General features: G+C 52.2%; 1 long non-coding RNA gene across 1 annotated transcript; it reads right to left on the bottom strand.

Moving 5' to 3' along the window:
- Positions 1-15,045: 15,045 nt before the first annotated feature.
- On the bottom strand, positions 15,046-17,721 carry LOC115893671. The gene is made up of 3 exons (XR_004053733.1): positions 17,663-17,721; positions 16,764-17,224; positions 15,046-15,418 (listed from the first exon to the last, which is right to left on the bottom strand). It is a non-coding gene; the product is annotated as an uncharacterized LOC115893671 (long non-coding RNA).
- Positions 17,722-19,125: the final 1,404 nt, after the last annotated feature.

Genomic DNA, 19,125 nt, shown 5'->3' with positions numbered 1-19,125 from the left:
AGCGAAAATTTAAAGCCAGGCCCTTTGACTCCAAGTTCCGTTTTATGCCCCAGGAACCTCCCCGTGACCCCCTGCACAGCATGTCGCCTCTCCAGGCATCTCTCTTCCCTCTGCAAAATGAAAGGGTTAGCACAAATAATGTCTCGGAGGCAAATACAGTGGGGTCAGGAGTGGGACCCACCCTGCCTCTGTCCACCCGTCCCCAGGGCCTAAGGGGACACAGCTTAGCACAGCAGGTAAATGTTTTGTGACCAATCTTTGTAAACACCTTTTCTAAACCTTTGTTTCCTCTGTTGTCACTGAGTAATTGGCGTTCTGCGTCTCTCTCTCTCTCTCCATCACCCTGACCCTCCATGGTTCCGTTCTCTCTCATATGCTTCCCTACACACCCACACCTCCCATCTCCCCTGACTGCCTGGCCCTGGGGTACCTCGTCCGGTCCTGACCACCCCCCCCCAACTCCTCCTGCCACCTGTCCCTTCTGCCTCATTCCTAGGGCTCTGGCCTAAAGGACACTGACATCCAGTATGCAGAGCTGGACACTTCTGCCCTGGAACTCATGCCAGGGCCACGGAACTCCGTGCCAGGGCCGGCAGAGGCTGTGGAGTATGCCACCATCCAGTTGAGCCCACCCTAGCACATAACCCCTAGCCACCCACCCCTGCTTCTGGACCACAGGTAAACCCACCCACCTCCTTCCTGCTCTGAGAGCCCCTTCTTGCCCCTCCTGGAAGGGCCTGCACCCCACTTGCTGGGCTTAGCAATGAAAGGGTGGGGGAGGTGGGCAGGGGCCTGGTGAGCACAGAAGAAGGAATGTGGACCAGGAGCCCAGAGGGCAGGAATGTTGTTCCATTTCTGCCACGTACTGTTTCCCCTCTCTGAGCCTCCGTTTCCCCACCTGTGAAACCCAAATCAAGTCTAGGGCCCCTTCCTGTTCCAACAGTCCTCCTTATTCCTCTGTGGCCACCAGAAGTGGCTTCACTCCCTGCATCCCCGCTGGCCCTTTAGCACTTACCAGCAAAGTGCTCCACTTCATTTTCTTTCCTTTTTTTTTTTTTTTTTTTTTTTTTTTTTTTTTTGGTTTGTTTGTTTTGCTTTCTCTTGACGCAGTTTTGCTCTTGTTGTCCAGCTGGAGGGCAATGGCACAATCTTGGCTCGCCACAACCTCTGCCTCTGGGTTCAAGTGATTCTCCCACCTCAGCCTCCTGAGTAGCTGGGACTACAGGCATGAGCCACCATGCCCGGCTAATTTTGTATTTTCAGTAGAAATGGGGTTTCTCCATGTTGGTCAAGCTGGTGTCGAACACCCGACCTCAGGTGATCCGCCCACCTTGGCCTCCCAATGTGCTGGGATTATAGGCGTGAACCACCGCGCCTGGCCTCCACTTCATTTTCTTGCCAAGGAGCTCCCAGGGTCAAGGCTGCACACCCACATTTCCTCTTGACCCCCCAGCCCAGCTGGACAGTTGAATTCAACCAACCTTTACTGAGTGCCTGCTCATTCCAGGCCCTGCACAGAGGGCCCGGGGTCCAGGGCAGTTCCTAGCCTTGAGGCACTCTCAGTAGAGTGGCCAGCTTGGGACTCCTAAGCCCTGGGCTGAAGGAGAGCCCACAGGCTCTGCAGGGGTGGGTGGTGAGCCGGGCTGTCTCCACCCTGGGCCCTGGAAGATACTGCGAGGTATACAGAGGCCACAGTGCAAAGAACCCAGACACTGCCTGGGGGACATGGCAAGATCAGAGGAGTTTCAGCAAACATGTGACCTCCCTGAAAGCCAAAGGAAGGTGAAGGTGTCTCAGACTGAGAAACTGGAATCTGAGGGCTGGGGACTCAGGCCAAGGGGCCACATACAGTGAGGAAGGCTGGCCTCAGCCCTTGTGCTGAGTGGTTTGGGATAAGCAGGGTGGGAGGGGACAGAGACAAGGACAGGTGGAGGAGACAGGACTGCTGGGAGGGACATGATGGCGCTGAGTGTGAGAGGGGTCCCATGGGTCCAGGAGCTGGCAGGTCCCGAGAGGGCTGGCCCAAGTGGATGGACCCAGGAGGGGCTTCTCTGGTGGCCCTACAGAGCCTTTCCCACACACCAGGAGAGCCTGCTGGGTCCCAGGACCCACAGACAGCAGAACTCTGCTCCCCACTTCCCAGTGTTCCCCACCCCTACTCCCTCTCAACAACCTCCTATCCTCCTGTGACATGCCATTCTCTGCTACCTCAACAGAAAAGTGCTTAGCCTCAGTTCCCCACTTAGGTATGGAGGAGTGAAGAGCCAGGGGCCCGAGGCCGTCTGCGCAGCATCCTTGGAGAACCTGGCATGGGAACCAGGATGTGTCCCTGCTCCAGCCTGTCCTCTGCCTTGCCAAGGAAGGGGTGCTGTGGGCATGAGGAAGGGGCTGGGTGCCAGGTGCGGTTCCTCCCCTCCCCAGCCCCTATGAGCCAAGGGAGGCATGCTTGGCTACTGCAGCTCCTTGTGAGGTCTGGGTCCCGGGAGAGGCCAATGGGAGGAAGGCATGAGGCTTGGAGTCGGGGAGACAGTCTGGGGGCCAGAAGAAGTCATTAATCCCATAAATCCTAATGTGGACCTCCTCCCGGCCTCTCTGAAGTACGTGGAGTTGGGGTGGGTGTAATCCCAGACGCCCCTGAAGGAAACCCAGAAAAGGGGGGGGGTCTGCTGCTGCCCCCTCATTGGCTCTCACTTGCCGCCCTGAGCCCCAGAGAGGCCCTCTGTTTGGGTGCAGGGCCTGAAGGGCGCTGGACCAGGGTGCCAGGACAGGCACTGCGGGGAGCTGAAGGGGACCTGAGAGTGTGGGGGATGGGAAGGCAGTGAAAGGCACTGGGTGGGGTAGGCTTGGGGGATTAGCTGGGAATGAGCCCCTCCTGCCGTGCAGCCCGCCCCACCACACACTCTCACTTGCCTGCTTGGCAGCCCCACAGGAAGGAATCAGGATGTCAGACAGGAACAGGTGCACCGCCATGAGGCAGACGCCCTCCCCCATCCCTCATCCCAGCCCCCTTACCTGGGGCGCAAGACTGGGCAGTAGATCCAGGAAAGTCCTGGATGTGAGCTCCTCACCTCCCCCTCGCCTCATCCCCAGGGCATTGGATAAGGCCTCAGCTAGGACCTCGTTGGAACCTCTGGACCGTTAGACACTGACAGTCAGCCCGTGGCAGAGCCAGAAGGGCCTCCCTGGGAAGAGAAGGGGGATTTGAGGCTGGGGATGGCGGGTGAGGAGCTGCTGGGCCCAGCCTCTCTCCCATGTCTCCCCTGCCCCCCAGTGGCACACTCAGCCCTTCCCCCTCCTGGCCCTCCCTGTCTGCCCACAACATTTCCTCTCCCCGAGTTCAACCCACCAGCAGCTCCCACTCCCTCTCCCAGCTCCCCGTCTCCCGGGTTCTCATTCACACATCTGTTTCTCTCCTTGTGGCTGCCCCCCTCTCTCTCCCACTCTGGCTTCCCCTGCCCTTTCATCTCCCCCTTCCCCTGCGCTCTCCCCACTGAAGCTGCTGGTTCCAGAGGCCAGGACTTCAAAAGGAGATCAAAGCTGGGCTCCCCCATCAAAGACCAGGCTCTGCCAGGAGCAGACCCCTCCCATCAGGCTGTAACTCTCCCTGACAGGCCACAGTCCTGCATTCCAGCCCCCTGGGAAGCACATCCTCAGCCAGCACCCGGTGCTGGACAGACCCCTGTGCATGGCGGAAAGCTCCTGGCATGAGTGATTCAGGGAACCAGCTGGGAAACTGACACAGCCAGCCCCTTTTTGGCTGTGTGACCTTGGGCAAGTCATTGACCCTCTCTGAGTTACATTAGGTTTTAAATAGGGCTATTATGGAGTTGATTGGGTTGTTGAGTGAATTAAAGGAGAGCAAGCAGGTAAAATATCTAGTGCTGAGCCTGTTTTACAGCAGGTGCCCAGTGAATTGCTGCTGTTAACACTGCTGCCATTACAAAGCCCTCTGCATGAGCGCCTGTGGAGATGACAGCAGAGGTGCTAGGAGGAAGGCTTGCTGCTGCCCTGAAGGGCAGGGGGACCCTGACATCCCCAGTCTGGGCCCCTGTTCACACAGAGGCTCCACACAAACCCCATTCTCTAGGCCTGGGCTTTGCAGGATGTAGTGGCCACTTCAAAGTCCCCATTATCCCCATTCCCCTCCCCCGCCAAGCACTGGGCTCTCTCCCCAGACTGGATTCCTCTACGCAGCCCGCCGCCTCATCCTCAGTCTCTGGCCCCAGTCCTCCTCCTCGCCCTCAGCCCAGCCCCACATCCCTTAAGGGGATGAAGGCGTCTGGATGGGGTGGGAGGTGGGGCTGAGAGGCCGAGGCTGCATTTATGAAACTTTTCTTGGCTCTGAACATCAGGGAACTTCAGAGACGACGTGACTTGAGTAAGTCCCTAAACCTCCCAAAGCTTGTTTTCTCATTTGTAAAATAAGGGGTTAGCTGCCTCAAATCCTCCTTAGGAAGCAGACTCTGTCTACATGGTAATTTTAAAGAACCGAGGAGATAGAACTCAAAGATCTCTGAGCTCCCTCAGGACAGGGGGAGACGAGGAGGTGCCGACCTCCAGTCTGCACTGCTTCCCACAGGAGGCTGGTGCAGACACACCCTGCATCTCCCTGAGCCCCACGCAGCCCTGAGACACAGACTTTGTGGGTCCTGTGTCACCGAGCAAGGGACTGAGGCTTAGGAGGGGAAGGAGCCTACCCCAAGTCACAGCAGCAGCACAACGAAGTGAACCTAAGCCTCTCTCGGGCTCTCCCCGCCCTGTCACCTGACCAGGACAGTCCTCCCGGGTTGCAAATGGGCACATGGAAGCTCAGAGCCAAGATATGCAGACAAGGCTCCAACCTGCACCCCCCTCGTGTCCCCAGGCCCTTCCTGGGCTCCACAGATGTCTGCCCTCTTCCTCTGACGCCCCTCCCTCCTCCTGCATCCCAGGGCACCCCATGGTAGCACTCCACACATACACTGGTTCCCACCCAGCTTCCAGCTCCTCGACCCCAACCCCCCACACCAGGGCCTCCCCCTCCCCCAGCTTAGGGGCTGGACCAGGAGAACAGCCTGATGAAATGTTCCACCTCTATGCTCCCCCATACATAGCCACTAGCCACAGGAGGCTATGGAGCACTGGAAATACAGCCAGTACCACCAAGTAACCGGTATTGTCATTATGTTAATGCTAATGTTCTTTAATTTTCATTTCATTTAAACATGGCTACAGGCTGCCATACTGCACAGTGCAGATAGAGGCACCGCCCGAATGTCTGGTCTCTGCCCTTCTCCTCTGCAGACACCTGCAGCAGTGGAATATATCGGGTGGGCAAGAAAAATTCCTGGCTCCTGAATTCCCCGGCACAGGACAGTGTCCTTGGCTGAGCGAGTAGAGGGGGAGCACACCCTGAGAAGAGAGGTGCCGCAGCGCTCAGTAGGCTCCTGAGTCCGGGTGTGCAGCCCAGGAGCCCTGGAAGCCTGAGCACCCTCCCAAGGCCTTTGATGAGGAGGCAGGAGGGCCCAGGCTCACCCATGGAGGGGGCTTGGGAGCCTAATGGCCAGAGTCTTCTGTCATCCTCATGGAAGGCCAGGCAGGCCAGGGTCAGAGGCCCTCCCCAGAGCCAGCCACTCTTGTCCAGTCCTTAGGACTTGAAGCCCTGACCCCGGCTGTGTTTAGAGGGCAGAGCAGAGGTGAGCTGCCTGGGTCCTCCCGTCCTGTTGGACCCGGGATAACCGAGGCAGGGGGTGGGGCTCCCCCTGCTGGACAGCCTGGGAAATGTGCCCCCGTGCTATAGGCAGAGCTGGGAGCCCCTCCCCAAGCTAAGCTCCCCCAGGGAAGCTGCCTGGGACTTCAGGTCTGGGATGGGAGATAGGATGGAGTGACCAAGACCCAAGACATCCCCTCCAGGGCCTAAGGTGGTGGGAAGCCAAGTGGAGGTCAGTATAGGACCCTAGGTGAACACGCCATCCCATGCCACCCACGCCCTGCCCAGACAGAGTACCCTTCTTTTCCCTCCCCGCCTTCCTCTCCCTGGCTCCTGGTGCAGGGGAGGGATCGGTCATGGGCTTTAGAGTCAGGCAGACCTGAGTTCAAACCCCACTCCGCCACTTACTTGTGTGTGACCTTGGGCAAAGGGGTGGAGCTTCCTGGACCCGCTGGGAGGGTGGGATGGACAGGATGAGAGGGTTTCAGGGATGCACTGCTTGCATGCCTGGTGGGTGGTGGGCAACCATAATCCCAGCTCTCTTCCCTGCTCTTCCCTCTTCCTCTCTCTTTCTCTAGAACCCCAGGATGAGATTGGCCATGCCCCAGGACCTCCAGAGCTACCCTGACATCTGGGAAGACAACGACCTGGGCCAGCTGCCCACCTGCTACCCCAGGACCATTTCCTCCACCTCTTTTCACTGGCCTTCCTGGGCTCCGCCGCTTCCTCTAAGGGCATTTGTGGACAAGGCTCTGTCTCTTTCACACACACCCTGCCCTTACCTCTGCGTCTAGGACAGCCCGGGACAGAAGCCCCATCCTACATCCCGGTTCCCTCCTCCCAGACCTCCAGAGCCCCCAGGCTCCACTTCCCTCCACCCTGATCGTGGGGATAAACCTGTGGGTGAACACCTGAGCGTGACTCCCGCCGGTGAACATGAATTCTGAATGGGAAAGGGCAGGTGTGCCTGAGGGCGCACAGGTGGGCACCCCGCCACTGCCATACATTCTCATCCTCTCACAGAAGCTTCCAGACTCCCTCTCGGTCTCCCAGGCTCAGCACCAGCCCAAGCTGCCAGGCCTGAGTCTCCTGCCTTTCCTCTCCTGCTGGGAAGCTGAGCCATTAGCAAGAAGCAGTAGATCCCAAGAGGCAGCTCCCTCAGCCTTCCAGCCACCCCCAAATCACCTCCAAACTCTAAACCAACATCCGTCTTCCTATGCCCTATTATCTCAGGATCATGCCTTTAGAGGCTGATCATCTAAAGGGGCCAAGGAACTCAGACCAGAACGCTGCCTCTTCTGGGCACTCAGAGCTTGGGATGTCTCCGCTGGATGGAGTCCCTTCACCCACCATCAGGGCCGAGGAAGTCCAGGAGGCTTGGAGGCTCCTGGATTGTGAGGGGGCTCCTTCTGCTGGGGGTTATGAAGCTTCCAGGCCATTGCTGTTCTAGCCTAACTCTCCTCCAGCTGGGGGAGAGCCAACCCAGGAAGCCATAGAGAGACTCCCATCTTCCAACCCTCAGGCCTGGCACAGGTGAATTTCCAGAGTGAGCCCAGTGTATTCCATGGTCCTATAAGGCTGCCATTGCCCTCACTACCTCACCCTGGCTCACAGGCTAGCCGCCCCTGTGCAAGCCGGGAGGGAGTGGCCAGAGCACTGGACTAGGAGTCCAGGCATCCCCTTTCTCCTGTGCCAACAAGGGGCCAAAGGATGCAGGGAAGAGACCAGATCTGCAATGGTGGGGACAGGAGCCGGCACCCTCAGGGCAGCTCAGGAAAACTCCAGTCCCAGGTAAAATAAATCTCCTGTCAGGCCAGGTGCAATGGCTCATGCCTATAGTCCCAGCACTTTGGGAGACTGAGGCAGGTGAATCACCTGAGGTCAGGAGATCGAGATCAACCCGGGCAATGTGGTGAAACCCAATCTCCACTAAAAATACAAAAATTAGCTGGGTGTGGTGGCAGGCGCCTGGAGTCCCAGCTACTCGGGAGGCTGAGCCACGAGAATTGCTTGAACCCAGGAGGCGGAGGTTGCAGTGAGCCGAGATTGCGCCATTGCACTCCAGCCTGGGCAACAGAACGAGACTCCATCTCAAAAAAGAAAAAAAAAAAAATGTCCTGTCCCACATTCTGAGTTTCATCTGGGCCCCCAGAGGCTGAGGAGGATTTGGGGGCCTCCACTCCTCTCATACAAACTTCTCTTCTCGAGTGCCCTCAAGATCTATTTTCAGGATCAATGGGAGATGGAGCCCTACCCTAGCAGAAAGCCAGAAAACTCGGCTGGAGGAAGGCCCAAGGCAAAACCAGGGCAACAGAAGTAAGTGTGGAGGGGAGGGGAGGGGACTCAGAAGGCTCTTAGTCTGGGCTGATATAACCTGTCTGGCCTTGGACAAAAAAAGGCTCATCTGTCATCAGTATTTCCAGCCATCTTCCCAGTGTCTAGCCCTGGCCAGTGCCAACCAGAGCTCAGTCCTAACCCCCAAAACTGAACTATGGGTCCAGATATGAAACGTGTAGAAAAAGCCACAAACTCACCATCCCTCCCCACATGCAAACAGACTTGTACAGAGAAGGTCACAGCCCTGGCACAGGCAGACCCGGCATAGTTCTGCTAACGGTGGTTCCATTTTTGATAAGGAAGAATGGGTCCGTGTATCACAGTCACTAAATCCTGATTTCAGCAAGGCATTTGTTCAAATGCAGACAAGATAGAGAAATGTGGGCTGTGTGATACATCTAGGTGACCCCAAAGTGTCTGGCCCCCAGTGCCGTGTGTGGTGTTGCCAGGCTGTCTCTTTGGCCTGGCTCTTTTCAACTTATCATTTCCTTGGATGAAGAAATTATGTTCAGGGAAGCTCTAAAAGTGAGAGAGAGAAAGTTGAAGCCGGACGTGGTGGCTCATGCCTGTAATCTCAGCACTTTGGGAGTCCAAAGCGGGAGGATCACCGGAGGTCAGGAGTTTGAGACCAACCTGGCCAACATGGTGAAACCCCCGTCTCTACTAAAAATACAAAAATTAGCCGGGCATGGTGGTGGGCGCCTGCAATCCCAGCTACTAGGGAGGCTGAAGCAGGAGAATCCCTCGAACCTGGGAGGCGGATGTTGCAGTGAGCTGAGAGCCAAGATCCCGCCACTGCACTCCAGCCTGGGCAACAGAGTGAGACCCTGTCTCCAAAAAAAAAGAGTTGTGAGGGACTAGGAATGTTCTATAGAGTTAAAACAGAAATCCAAAAAAGTCTGTAAAAGGTGGAAGGTTAGCTCAAAACCAAAACATAAAGTGTAACAGAGATGGATGTAAAGTCCATTATTTAGGCTCAAAACTCAGCCACTGGCATTTAAAATTGGAGATTCCCTGTTTGGTTCCAGTTCATATAAACTATTTCATCGACCTCATGCTGAAAATGAGTGACTAGCTTTTCTGGTTTGCTTTAAATATTAGGTGCACCCCCAGCACCGGTTAACTTAGCTGTTCAGTGATTACATCAGTGACCCCAGTTTGTTTGCCTGCTTGCTTGCATGTTTGTTTTGTTTTGTTTTGTTTTGTTTTGTTTTGAACACATTTCTGTTCTGTTAGCCTTCATTTGTCCTCTTGGCTTTCAGGTTAGTTCCCCTCATGGTCATAAGATAGCTGCTGCAGTTCCAGCCATCACATCTCTGCACAAATTTCTAATAGAAGAACAGGCCAGCCCTTTTTGTATCTCTTTAAAAGAGAGAAAACCTTTCCCAGAAGCCCCTACTGGGCTTCCTCTCTACCTTGTTAGCTAGAATTGTGTCACATGCTCATACACTTGCCTAAATTATCCACTGGGAAGAGAAATGGGCTCACTACAGCTCCTTGGACCAGTTATGAAGGAGGGTGAGCACTTAATTAAAATCAAGTTCTCTAGCCTAGGCAACATACTGAGACGCTGTCTCTACAAAAAAAAAAAAAAAAAAAAATTAGCCAGGTGTGGTGGCGCCTGTCTGTAATCCCAACTACACAGAAGGCTGAGGCAGGAAGATCGCTTGAGCCTGGGAATTCGAGGCTGCAGTGAGCTATGACCATACCACTGCACTCATGCCTGGGTGAGAGTGAGACCCTGTTTCTAAAAACGAAAAATAAATAAAATACAAATGATTAGGTAACCAAAAGTTCCTGCTCTAAAGGTAATGAACCCTCCATCATTACAAGTATTCAAGTAAGGACTGAATAAAACCTGTCAGAGGTATAAAAGGAGATTCTTGCAATGGGTCAGAGTTGGATGTGACAACCCTGAGGTCCTTTTCCATGTAGTTCACATGTATACACATTTCCACAACAAGGGACCATGGCTCAAGAGCTCATGAAAGGGCTTTGTGGCTAATTAAATACAATGCCCACACCCTGTGACTGCCCCTTAGTTTCACACTGCTTGTCCTTCTCAAAGACCCCATCTTGGTCTCCTCTCCACCACCACATCTCAGCAGCTCAGGCTGTCCCAAGAGACTTGAGTGAAGACACAGGCAAAGACAGAGCAGGGGCTTCCAGGCTGAGCCCAGCCTCCTGCCCAGGTGTGGGCTCTCTGGACCCATCCAGGGATGAAATTAACACCCACAGCAACAGACATCGGTGGAGCCGTTGCTGTGCATGAGGCACAAGGGACCCAGGGAGAACTGGCCATTTGATTTCCAACTCAGAGCTTGCAGTGAAATTGGAGGGAGGAAGACAGGATACATGATGGAACCAAAAAATCATTCTATTTCCATAAACCACATGTGAAAATCAGCCAGATTTCTTACATATAAGTAGAAAAAGTAGTAATCCAAGATCCACACTCAACAACAGATGAGTGGGGACAGGCAGAGGCACTCTGGGGACACTGAGGAAGGAAAGTGTTGTTAAAAATAATAGAACTGGGTGCTGCAGTTCAGACTGTAATCCCAGCACGTTGGGAGACCGAGGTGGGAGGATTGCTTAAGTCTAGGAGTTCAAGACCAGCCTGGGCAACACAGTGAGACCGTATCCTATTAAAAATAATAATAGTAGCTGACAATAACACAAAAATGGACATTTCCAGATATGATCATATTGTCCTTGTTTGGCCAGTGTCACCAGCAGCTGGGTCCCCATTATGGGGCCTGGGTGCCCAGGGAAGTTAAGAGGAGATAAGCTCCCTCTGTTCCTGTACATCTCTGCCCACCTCACCTCTGATGAGATTGTTCTATCCTTGCTATCTATAAAATAGGACATTATAATGTTTGTTAAAAAAAAAAAAAAAAAAGTAACTCCCAAATTTCTGAGTTTCCTATGTGTTGGGGCTGGGGCTAAGAACTCTATGTATATCATCTAATTTAATTCTCAGTAACACAGATGATCTCTTGATGTCCCTTTAAAGCTTTGGGGGTCACTTTTAGTATTCAGATAAAAATGGTTCCATGCCGTACAGTCTCCAAGATTCCTAAGAATGGCCAGGACCTGGCATTTTCATGATTCCCTCTCATTCTGATTTCCTCTTCTCTCTCAATCCTGTTCTGACTCAGTTTCTGAGTTCATGCAATTTTGGGGGGTTTTTTTGTTTTGTTTTGTTTTTGTTTGTTTGTTTGTTGTCTTCTTGTTGACCTACAGAAGAAGAGATACCAAAACCAGACTTGGGAGACAGGGAGAGTCCAGGAAGGCTTCCTGGAGGAAGTGGCAGATGGGATCTGTCTCATCCTGAATTTTCCCCCAAAATGTTACTAACCTATGGCAGAATCTGTAAGATAATTTTCCTAGAAGTTGGGAGTAACTGGGGAGTAGGAGGGACCTTCTTATAGCCAAACGAGCAACTCGAAATTTAAAAATCAGACCTCTTGCTCTTGCCAGTTCCTGCTGAACCAGTCACATCTTCTGGGTTCTGTCTTCAGCCTCTGCCCTCCAATCCCGTGGTTGACCCCCCTCACCCCTACCGCACTCCCCCATTTCCTGGTTCTCATCGCTTCCTGCTGAAATGGCTTTTGTCTTTGGAGCAGTTCAGCCCCACTCTTTGGTCTTCTCTTCCCAGTTTCACTCTGGTGGTAGAGAGCTTTATCTGATACAATCAGTGGGTCATTTTCCGGAACAAAGATCCCTGTCTCCCTGGCAGCAGTGCATGCCATTCTCTAGAATACAAAAGCAGCTAGAGACACACACTTGACTCACTGCAATGATGAGAAGCAGGGATTGCCATTTACGTAAGAGGAGACTGAGGCATAGAGCAGGTAAGAAGTTTGCTGAGGCTGAGGTCTCAAAGCTGCTACATGGTGACATCTGGATTTGAAATAGGTCTGTGGGCTCCAGAGTATCCCTCTTAACTGTGACATGAACTTTCAAAGAGGTGAGGCTTGAGGAAAGCTTGGAGGGAGGGAACAGACGGACAGAGAAGCCCAAGGTGTGAGGCAGAGTCCAAGACCTGCTGAGCCCATGGGAGTGAGCCAGGGCAAGTGAGGCAGGGAGCCTGGGAGGAAGCCGTCACCGAGGCAGTCAGGAGATAAGCAGGTGGACTGGAAAGCAAATTAGGAGGAAAACCTAAGGGACAGTTGGGTCAAATCAAACAGAAGGACTGAGTATGGGGGCTGACAGAGAAGGAGGAATCAGGAATCCTGTCCAGGTTTCTGACCGGCAACTAGAGAGATGCTTACTGAGATGGTGGCCATGCAGGAAGGCGGGGAAGGGTGTTCAGAACGTGCTCAAGTTCACACATGTGGGGATGGAGGTGCTCTTAAGCTGCTGGCCTGTTGCTCCTGAGACAAGCCCACACTGGAGCGGCCAGCAGCCTACAGATGGTAATTAAAGCCACAGGGAGGATGAGCTCACGCAGGGAGAACGTGTGGAGGGAGGAGGTGAGGACCGGGATCCACTCGAGGAGCACTCACAGCAAAGTGGGAAGGCGACCAGCGAAGGAAAGCTAGCCAAGGTCAAAGCCAAGGCCAAGGCCGCAGGCACCGGTGGGGCTCCGCCTGGGACCTGAGGCTGGACTTTCAAGCAGGCAGCGGCCCACGTGGCCGAATGTCATGGGAGGCAGAAACTTCCTGAGAACAGCAGTTGGGTTTAGAAATGGTAAGGGGGTGATTGGAGAGGGGACTTGGTGACTTTGTAGACCACTGGTGATGCCACTCAGAGGAAAAACACCTGGAAGACTATTTGTAAAAAAAAAAATAAAAAAAATAAAAAAAAAAGTGAATGAGAGAGGAGAACATCAGACAGCAAGGAACGCTAATCCTCTCAAGATATGAGTTGGGGGAGAAAAGATAAGCCGTGATCTGAAGAGACAGCTGGGGCCAAGGGAGAGAGGGTTTTATTTGTTTTGTTTTAAGTGGGATTGTTGAGCCAGCAGCTGTGAGTGAAGAGGAGAGGTAGAAAGCAGAGGTGAAGATTCAGATGAAGGCAGAGTTCACGGCTCAGGAGCAGAACTCTCCTAAAGGCACGCTCTGTCAAAAACATCCAAATCAATAGAAATCCACTAGGAGATCAGGGCCTGACCAGGAGCCATGGTCTCAGGAGGGTCAGAGCAGGAATGAAAATGGCTCCTAGTGGAAGGAATAGCCAGGGGCTGGGAAAGCAGTTCTCAGGAAATACAGTGGCAGCCTGCGTCCTTCTGGGCCACCCATGCCCCCCAGCACAGGGGCCACAGCAAAGCTCTCTGCCCACCTCCTGGAGGCTGCTTGTCTGGTCCTGGCACCACCCACATGGGCTGCCCCTGCTGGTTTAGCATGGACCTGGGTTTCTCTCTCCTTATGCTCTCTGGGGCTTACCTGCATGCCTACAACTTCTACCTGAAGTCACCCTGTCCCCTGGCCTGGGTGTGGAGTATCCCAGCTCCTGGTTCCTTGATTCAGAGCAGAAGGTGTCCCAAAGTCCTCACACCCAAAGAAACTGAATTCTTCCTTGAGCCTGCCCTCCCCACAGCCCCTGAAAGGTATCTGCAGACCCGGCTCCTCCAGCCTCTCTTCCACATCCCTAAGCTCAGTGAGTTCCACCAGCGATCCTGTTCCTACACCACGACTACAACAGTGGCCGTGCACTGAGCCCGTGCCACTCACTGATCCATTCCTTTATTGAATACTACTGAAGCACCTACCACATGCTTGGTGCTTTACCGATTGCTGGGATGCAATGGGGAGCAAGTCAGGTTTGTTCCTGCTCTTGTGTGGCTTGAAGCCTTCCATCTGGCATTGTGCTAGACACTGCTTGTGTTATCCTCTTTATTCCTACAGCAGCCCTGTGAGACAAGCATCACTACCTCCATTTTAGAAAAGAAGAAATCAAGGCCCAACGTGATAAGAATTCCACAGTTTATAGAGAGCAGATCCTTAACCCACCATCCCGGGAGGCTCTGCTTCCTGCACACAGGGTTGACTCAACTTCTCTAAGCTCAGGTTCCCCAAGTTCTCTTCTAGAGTGATTCCTCTCCCTTCTTCTCTCCACTGGAGGAGAGGGTGCATTGTTTGAGTCTGGAGACTGAGGTCTGAGGCCCGGCTCCTGGATCGTGACTGGGTAACCTGGAATGGACTATTTATTTCATGGCTCAAAGCCCAAGTCCCCTCCTTGGTAAAATGAGTGAGGATGATCCTCCAGGGCCTGCCCTCCCCAGATAGGCGCTGGGGGGATTACATGAGGTCAGAGATGTGAAAGTGCTTTCAGAGGCACCCACAGGCAAGGGGTTATGCTTATAAAAAACTTTCTCTAAGCGGAAGCCCTGGCATCAGCAAATTACATATTAACGTGTGTTGAGTCACTACACTTCCTGTCCCAAGCTGTTTATACTGGGAGTGCTTCGCTAGCTGTGTAATGAAAGGGTTTTCCACTCCTAAAGGAATTTCAGGTGTCTCCTAGCAGGGAGAGGAAGGAATCAGGGGCCTTCCTTGCACCTCTGAAATCATAGCCCAGAGGGCTGAGACTAGCATTTGCTGAGCATTTAGTATATGCCAGGCACTGGGCTAAGCTCTTTGCACACAATACCTCATTTATTTCTCATAAACCCTTAAGATGAAAATGCTATCCTTACTTCACAGATAAGAAAATGAATGTATCTGGAGCCACAAAGCTTTGAAGTGGTGAATTTAGGACTTAGAGCTAGGCCTGTCTGACTCCAAAACTCATGTTTTTCCCAGGAAGAAAAACCCAGCCCTGCCCCAAATCCCTGCCAAAAGTGACCTCCTCCAACTGCAGCCTCAGCACCGCCACTCTGATGCTCACTGGTGTGCCTCCTGCCTGCCTCTGCACCACACAAGGAGCTCTTTGAGGACAAAGACTCTGTTGAACTCATCTTTGTATTTCCAGCCATCAGCACAGTGCCGGGGCCAGAGACAGCATCAACGAACATTCTGCCGAATGACTGGACGGTCAAAGAATAACTTTTGCTTAAGGACAAAATCGTGACTCTCATGCAAATAATCAAACTATGTCAAAAATTGTATTTAGTTCATTAATTCATGGGGGAACCAGTAAGATATTACAATTGGTTAAAAGAAAATCTCACAGAACCTGAAATATAGCTCTCATAGTCTGCTCCGATCATAGTCGGCTCCACCTGCCGTAAGAAAACACCATAGGCTAGTGGCTTACACAAGGAATATCTATTTCTCACAGTTCTGGAGGCTGGAAGTCCAAGATCAAGGTTCCAGTGTCTGATGGGGGCTCACTTCCTGGCTTGTGTGTCCTCTTGCTGTGGCCTCACACGCCCTTTCCTCATTGTGTTATTACCAGTTTTCTGTAACTTCCAGGGCTGTAAAATAGCTCAAAGACCATGAAAGCCTGAAAAAAAACCAGAAGAATATGCTAGACAAGACACCCAATCATCTTTTTGGTCCATTTCAAAGTCTTTCACAATTTTTCCCTATAGAACGCATCAATGAAAACAGTTGTCTGGGATGCCGCTGGGAGTGTCCACTCCCCCATCCATCCCTAGTCCCATCTCTCTCCGGTTGCGCTTTGTCAAGCTTCTTTCATCACCCACTTTCATCAGACAGTGGGTGGTCCCACAGCTTGGCCCTGAAGCCTTTCAACTGCCAACCAACCCCACCCACAGTGATACTGACACCCAGACTCGCACTTACAACTGCCTGTGCAGTATCTCCTTTGTCTGGAGTGGAGAAAGAAGGTCGCATTACAATGTCCTAAATGGAGGGGGCCTCTGACTCAGAACAGCCATGCAAGGGCACAGGTGACCTAGGAGGGAGGGCCCTACAGTGCATGTACTCCCTTGCCACTTACATTGGCATTGGCCCATGGAAGATCTTAGCCCAGGAAAGAGGGTGCCTGACACAGTCTTACAGGAAAGGGGCATCCCCAGGCTGCCCAGACCTAAGGGCTCCTTCACCAGCTAGTGGGGCACCATCGAAAAATGTAAGACCTTGTCAGAAACTGCAGCTGACAAGGGGCCAAGGGTGTAAGAGGAAGATCACGCATGAGAAGGAGGTGCCCACTGGAAAATCAATGGAAAGCAAACCCTGAGATGTCTAAATGGCAAGAAGAGTCCAGCTGGCTCATTGGAAAATTCAACCTTGATTTCAGATCCCTTGAAAATCCAACATTTGCTCTCAAAAAACAATTTCTGATGTCTTTCTCTGTCTTCCTTTTGTGAAGGTCAAGTTCTACCTGCAGAATGGTGTTTGTGATGCAGGTCCACAGTGTTTATCTCTGGAATAACAGTGGGCACAAACTGGCCAAGACCGCCATCAGCCGCTGACAGCCTCACATCTCTAGCCTGCACTAGCAACAGCATCTAACTAGTTCGCTGGCCTCCAGTCTCACCCTTTAACCCAACCCACAAGGATGCCAGAGTCAATTTTCCAGATACATTTGGCCTTATCATTTTCCTGCGTAAAGTATTTCGTTGGCTTCTGATTGGCTGCCTGTAAGATAAAGGCCTGTGGTGTCCAAGGTGTTCCACAGCTGTCCCCTGCTCACCTCCCAGCCTTGTCTCATCACTCCCTGATCCCTTCTTTGGGGCTCCACCCTCACCAGTTTCTGGGAGTTCTCTGCATGCCCCAGACCATTTCTCCCACCTTTACTCATACCCTTCTTCTGACCAGCTCCTATCCCCTCAGAGATTGGTTCAGGTGTCCTCCCAGCACACACTCTCTCCACTCCAGCATACCTCTGTCAATCACCACATCGCTCCTCTATGTTGACAGGTCTGCTTCCCTTCCACCAGACAGTGGGCTCCTTGAGAGCAAGCATCATTTCCCGTACCACTGACTGCTGTCCTCGCAAAATGCATGTCCATCTAGAACCTGGGAATGTGACTTTAATTTGGAAATAGGGTCTTTGCAGATACGATCAGGGTTAACATGAGTTCACACTGGATTAGAGTGGACCCTCACTCCAATACAATTGGCATCCTTTTAAGAAGAGGGAAATGTGGACCCAGTGGCACACAGGGGAGAATGCCTTGTGAAGACAGACAGATTGGAGTGAGGCTCTACAAGCCAAGGCATGCCAGGGACTGCCAGAAGCCATCAGAAGCTAGGAGAGAGGTGTGGGACAGATTATTTTCTCGAACCTCAGAGGAAGCATGACTCTGCCATCACCTTGATTCTGCGCTTCCAGCCTTCAGAGCTGCGAGAAAAGAAATGTCTGTTGCTTTAAGCCACACTGTTTGTGGTAATTTGTTACTGCAACCCTAGGAAATTCATAGAGTTCTTATCAGAGCCCCTAGCCCGGTGCTTGGTAAATGTTGAAAGGGTGAATTAATGGAAGGTCTTACAATACACTGCCTGCCTCACTCCCTGGCCTCAAGTTGTAGCTGAGGAAGGGAGAGAAGACTCGGGACCAGAGTACTCCCTCTGACCAAGGAAGACAGGCTAAGTCAACACATATTTATTACATACTTAGCAAGTGCAAACAGCTATACCCCATGTAGTGAATCAGAAACGACTCCTATCCTGACAAAAATGACCTAACGCCATGGATAATAGTATTAGTCCGTTTTCACACGCTATAAAGAACTAGCTGAGACTGGATAATTTATAAAGAAAAGAGGCTTAATTGACTCACAGTTCAGAGTGGCTGGAGAGGCCTCAGGAAACTTGCAATCATGGCGGAAGGAGAAAGGGAAGCAAGGCACCTTGTTTACAAGGCAGCAGGAGGGAGAATGAACACAGGAGGAACTACCAAACACTTACAAAATCACCAGATCTCGTGAGAACTCACCATTGTGAAAACAGCATGGGGGGAACCACCCTCATGATCCAATTACCTCCACCTTGTCTCTCCCTTGACCTGTAAGAGATTACAGGGATTATAGGAATTGTAATTCAAGATGATATCTGGGTGGGGATACAAAGCCTAACCATATCAATAATGCAGCCATTGTCTGTGGAATGGATTGCCTCTCAAGGAGGTCTGGGTGAGGCTCACCTCAGCATGGGTGACTGGGCAGAGCTGCTGAGGGAGGTGAAGATGTTGAGTTTGCAGAAGAGAGGCTTTTAAGGGGCAAACTCCAAACATGGAACAGACAGTGGAATGAGAGAGACGTGTCCCCTGTGGTTCCAAGGCCAATGTTTAGAATTCACAGGAAAACAGATTTAGGCTCAATCTGAGGATGAGTTTTCTAATAGGAGGGAAACGAAACCAACACTGCTGAGTGCCTGCCCAATGCCAAATAACAGCCCCGCGAGGCAGGTGTTACTCCCTAAGCCCAATCCGCAGATTGAAAAACTAAAGACACCTGGCCTAGATTCCATGGCTGAGGGTGGAGCCAGGATCCAAGCCCAGGGCTGCCTGCCTGCAGGTAAACATACCACCCCCGGTTCCTCAAAGGCCATGTTGAGTATCCCCAGCTGTCCGTGGTGGAATCCAGAGTCAGGACAGGCTAGATGGAGGTGATCCAGAAATGCTCCAACTTCGGGGAAGGAGGGTGGGCTAAATAACATTTAAAATCTCCTTTAAGTCCGAGGGATTCACTGGCCACCGTGGATCACAGGGACGATGCTGCAATCACTTTCCAACACCTCCCCGTCAGCATCACAGGGCCAGAATCCACATGTGCCCTCAGCAGCTGGCCCTGAACGTAGACCAGCTCTCAGACATGGGAGCTTGCCTGCTGCATCATCTTTTTATTTTTTAATTTAATATTTATTTATTTATTTTACTTTTTTGGGAGAGTATCCCACTATGTTGCCCAGGCTGGTCTCGAACTCATGGGATCAAGCCATCCTCCCGCCTCAGCCTCCCAAAGTGCTGGGATTCTAGGCATGAGCCACCATGCCCGGCCTACACCATCTTTTTAGCCCACAGAGAAGAACCTTAAGTGGAGAGTGAGTGGATTTTAGCCAGGCAAGAAGGGACAGTAATGTTTTTGGAATGGCATCTACAAAAGGCCAGTTGTGAGAGAAAGCATTTTCTGGAAAGGGAAGTGAAAAAGCTTTATCAGTAAAAGGAAGGGAGTAGCAGGAGATAGAGGCAGCAGTAAAGGAAATCAGGTTAGATCTGGAAGAACCTTGCAGGCCAGCTGAAGG

This window comes from Rhinopithecus roxellana, chromosome 15 (assembly GCF_007565055.1).
Source record: "Rhinopithecus roxellana isolate Shanxi Qingling chromosome 15, ASM756505v1, whole genome shotgun sequence".
Classification (NCBI taxonomy): Eukaryota; Metazoa; Chordata; class Mammalia; order Primates; family Cercopithecidae; genus Rhinopithecus; species Rhinopithecus roxellana.
The sequence above is the reverse complement of the archived record's forward strand: the minus strand, read 5'-3'. Positions and strand labels throughout refer to the sequence as shown.